This window comes from Chrysochloris asiatica, unplaced genomic scaffold (genome assembly GCF_000296735.1).
Source record: "Chrysochloris asiatica unplaced genomic scaffold, ChrAsi1.0 scaffold00754, whole genome shotgun sequence".
Classification (NCBI taxonomy): Eukaryota; Metazoa; Chordata; class Mammalia; order Afrosoricida; family Chrysochloridae; genus Chrysochloris; species Chrysochloris asiatica.
Window position 1 is genome coordinate 5,420 of NW_006409272.1, and position 4,870 is coordinate 10,289.

Sequence of the window (4,870 nt, forward strand, 5' to 3'; positions counted from 1 at the left end):
TAATCTAAACCCAGTTAAAATACTCAACTCAGTCTACTAATCTAAACCCAGTTAAAATACTTAACCTACTCTATTACTTTAAATACATTTACCTAGTTAGTTTTTTAAAAATAAATATAAGAAGAAAATAAATAAATGTAAGGAATATTTTAGGTGCATAAGGTAAATCAGCAATAAGGAATAAAATATTTTAAGAAACCAATTAGGCATTAATTAATGATACTGAAAATAACATGTTCAAATCACCCTTGTATAACTCTTGGACTCTCCATATGCTGGTTCATAATTCTCTGTCCCTATGTGAGTATCTTCAAAGACTGGAAACATTCGCCAAGCAAAATAACTTCTGATTTCTCATTACCTTCCAGTCAAACCTCCTTGGGTGGCCTCCAGAGTGAAGCAGAGTAAACAGCAGAAGGTGAGTATCCATGGATGCTGTACACAAGAACACCTTCCTCCTGGAGCCAGGCTCAGGTAAGAGCAGGGGGACTTGCAGAGCCCCAAGACTGCTGTCTCCGTCTCCTGCTCGCTCCAGGGCACAATCCCACACCATCACCATCTTCTTAGTATCAACAGCAACAGTAATAACTATCGCTAGTTTCTTACCACAGTATTCCAGAACTTCTTTTAAACATCAGTAAATGTACTTCAATCTTATCACTAGGACTCATTGAAAGAGGACTGGGAGTGCTGGTGGCCAGGCTTGCATAATGTGCCCTTTGGTTGTTTAAATTATTATATAGTCCTAAGTGTTTCTGTGTACATCTGCAACACCCCTCCCCAAAACAAACAAACAAACAAAAAACAAACAAAAAAACCACAGAGGGAATAGAAGCAAATACTGTTGAGTGGTGATGCAAGGAGGGGATCGTAATCGTTGCAATGAATCGATGAGTATAAGCCGATGTTCTCCCATGTAAACCATCACTCAATTCACAATGAAAACTAAAAAAAAAAAAAAGGATAACTACATAAGATGAAACAGAGATGAAATTTTATCAATATTTTTAAGTGTTTTTAAAAAGTGATAAAATTAACAACCCCAATGTGTTCTTGCTAGGTGCCATTAAGTCAGTTCTGACTCATAGTGGCCCTGTATAGGGTTTCTGAGGAGCAAATGGTAGGTTTGAACCATTGACCTTGTGGTACAAATCCAGCGATTCTCCTGCAACTACACACAAGGACTCCAACACCTCACCAGACCCGTAAAGAAATTAAATTGCTATAGTGAATTCCAGCTCATCACAACCCATGTGTCAAGGGTAAAGCTGTGCTCCATAAGGTTTTCACTGGCTGTGACCTTTCAGAAGGAAGTGGGTCACTCGGCCTTTGTTCCAAGCACTTCAGGATGGATTCTAACCTCCAACCTTTGTTGTTCCTAGGTGAAAGCTTAACTGTTTGTGCACCAAGGGACTTGAAATAGGAAACCAGTTGCCTCTGATTTATGAGGACTCCATATGAGTCCAAGTAGAAGTGTGCTTCATAAGGTGTTCAGAAGTCGATTGTGAGGCCTTTCTTCTGGCATGCCTCGGGGTAGATTTGAACTTGCACCCTTTCTTTTTGTAGCTGAGCACGTAGTCATTTATGCTACACAGAGACTCCTAATAAGAAGCATTGTTGTTAAGTGCTGTCGAGTCGGTTCCAATTCATAGCAACTCTGCATAGGGTTTCCAAGGAGCTGCTGGTAAGTCCAAACTGCTGATCTGGTAGTTCAAACTGACATTGTAGCCCAGTGCAGTAACCTACTGCACCACACCAGGACTCCGATTAGAAGCACAGGCTTTAATTAGCGATACTTCAGAAATTATTTTCAAATCACCCTTGGTCTCAACAAGCCTGTGATATAGGTACTTTAAGATGACTATTTTCTAGATGAGGAAACAGGTGTAGAAATGGTCAGTTACACACTTAAGATGGAAATATCAGTGGGAGTAGAGTCCAATCCAAAACACTTAGTTGCTCATTAATATTGGCACACATTATAAAGCTCTTGATGTCTTCTCCAAGGTCCAGCTGATGATTCAAACCTCAGGCCTTCTCTGGTGTGCTAAAGTGCTTGTTGTGAGATCTTAAGTAAGAGAAGCTGACCTATACCTGGTTTCCTTATCATTCCATCACATGCAAATATAAGGGTGGTTTGTATGGTGGGTGGTCCCAGAAGATGGAGATAGGTCTCTACCCTCAGGGGTTCTGCTTAAGAAATGGAAGCAGCTTCCCAGCCCCCGATGCTTGAGAAGAATCAGACAATGACTTATGGATGTCTGTGTTTCTATTATTTGGTGGAAACGTATCCTTCTGGATCTGAGTTCCAATATTCATTCCTACAGGAGGAAGTAACAGCTAGCTCTTCTGTAGACTTTCATTAAGCCCCTGCCCTATGGTCTCAGTTATCCATTTAGGTGGCCTGCCGCTCTGCACTAAGGACTCTGGAAGTCTGCTCCTTCTCGGATTCTTCTCAGAAGTCATAGGCCCAGCTCAGGGCCCCTGAGAGACTCCTGAATGTTTTCTTAATGAGTGATTGCACAGTATCAAATTCAACTAAGAGTAGAAGGGTAGGTAAGAATACTGAGGATTATACCTGTGAGTTTGATTTCAACTGTGGAGGTGGTTGAGGAGGTAAATTTTTTAGCACAACTGTGGAAGACAGAGTTCATAGTCTCAGATTTAGACTTACAAAATCCCTTGATGAGCATTATTACGTTAAATGTTCGTTACAACCTTAGGATTTATACATAAAGACACTAAAAGAAAGATAAAGATGGTAAACCCTTATTCAGCACAATTGGAACTGTAACCAATTTATTTAATTCTAATATTCCAATACTTTCTAACCCCAAAGTAAATATTCTTCCAAAGTTTCAACTTTTAGCATGACTGTCCCTGTTGTCTCAATATGTGCCTGCAGCCGTGTTCTCTTCCCAGGCAGGTTTCACCATCCTCTTTTCCACTGTGTTCTGTCCACTTTGTAGTTTTCTACTTTTTACCTCCCATCAAATGTCCCGTGATTTATATAAGGTTCTGTAAGCCCACATCTTCTCTCACAGGCTTTGTTAATTCTCAGATAATCTCCAAAACCCTTCTACTTCCCTCACTGGCACTTACACAGAGACATTTGAGAGAGAGTTGAAGGGAAAGAGTCTGAAGATGTAGATTCTGGTCTGGGATTCACTATCCTCTTCCCTCAGGTACCTCATGGTTGTTGAAGCTCTAGCTAAGGTCATGAATGTGAAAATGTCACAGCACTAACAGAAAGCTCGTCCTTTCATATATACTACTCACATTAAAGGAAACACCCAGGACACCACTAAGTAATGGATGTGGTTTGAAGGAATTATCAGGAACTGCAATTTTGGGGAGCACAACTGATTCAGAGCCGCCTCAGAAGCTGGCATCACCTTCTCAGGAACCAAGTCCCTCTGATCAGCACTCAACACAGAACCTGGGTAAGAGACAATAACTGGGGACTCATTTCTACAGTTCCTCCAACAAGGTTCATGAGCATGGTCTACGTGCCTGGGTTTAAGATAGAAGCTTTAAGCTGGAAGTTGGGGGCAGTATTAAATGTAATTAGTTCAAAGTCATATACTGCGGGAAAAGCTTTGAAATTCTCTGAGGTCCAGATAAAATAAGGATAAAGATACGGAGCTCATATATTGTTTAAAAGCATTACATAAAACATAAAGGAGCTGACACAGGCCAAATGGCCCAGAAATTCACCTGTGATGTCAGCCCCAAACCTTCTTCGGTGTTTTTGCCTTCCTTCTCTCAATGCCTAACTCAAAATCTGTCCTCAACACACATTTTTCAGAATCAGCAATGTGTGTTGAACCTTTTTCTAAGGAGAAAGGTTGGGACACTAACCCTGAAAATGGGAGGAGCTGGAACAGGTAGTTGCATTATGGATCTGCAGTCAGAGTGTGTGTGGAATCTCTGAATTGGCATTTAGGGGGAAGTCACATTCTGTAGAAGGACAGTGATGATTTCGTGAGAGGAGACCTCACACTGGGCACCACTCGAACTTGGCCACCTATCTTTTCCTCCCTTTAGAGCCCAGGAGAAAAGAGGTGGAGGTGAAGACATACAGCCTGCGAGAAAGGAAGGGCCTCACGTACCAGGAGATCGGGGAGCCCCAGGATGATGACTACCTTTGTAATTGACCCTCTGACCAGTAGAAGGCTTAGGGCCTGGACCTTCCCTCATTACTTAGAGTCCAGAAGCGAGGTCTGGGCCCTTTCTGCAACTGCTCAGGATGTCCAGTGTTCTGTTTTACCCTTCCTGTGTCCATCCGCATCTCTACTGCTCCCTCATCTAGATAGTGACAAGGGTTAGAATATGTTCCAGCCTGTATGCTAATCCCCACTGCTCCTTCTCCTACTGTGACAAGTGTCCGCATATGTTCTGCCCATTACCCTAATCTCTACTGTTCCTTTCTCCAGATTGTGAGATGTGTCAAAACTTCTTCATTGATACTTGTGCAGCTCACGGGGCCCCAACGTTTGTAAAGGACAGTCCCATGGACAAGGGGCACCCCCATCGCTCAACCCTCACTCTGCCCCCTGGGCTGAGAATTGGGCCATCCGGCATCCCTGAGGCTGGGCTGGGAGTCTGGAATGAGGGGTCTGAGCTGCCCTAGGGCCTGCACTTTGGTCCCTATGAAGGCACGGTGACAGAAGACAAGGGGACAGCCAACAACAGCTACTCCTGGCTGGTGAGAAGCACTTACCTCGCCCTTGTCCTTGTCCCTCACCTCCCTCTGTGCCTTGGTAGAATGAGCTAGGACACCCTGGAGTCATAGGCTAGCTGTGTGCAGACTGGGACAGAGATCAAGAAGGCTCCTTGCTCTCCTGACTGACAATCCAGGTAGACATGT

At 43.2% G+C, this 4,870-nt stretch overlaps 1 pseudogene; it reads left to right on the forward strand.

Annotated features, from left to right (window-relative positions):
- Positions 1–4,870, forward strand: part of LOC102830977 — a 17,976-nt pseudogene that overhangs the window by 1,995 nt on the left and 11,111 nt on the right.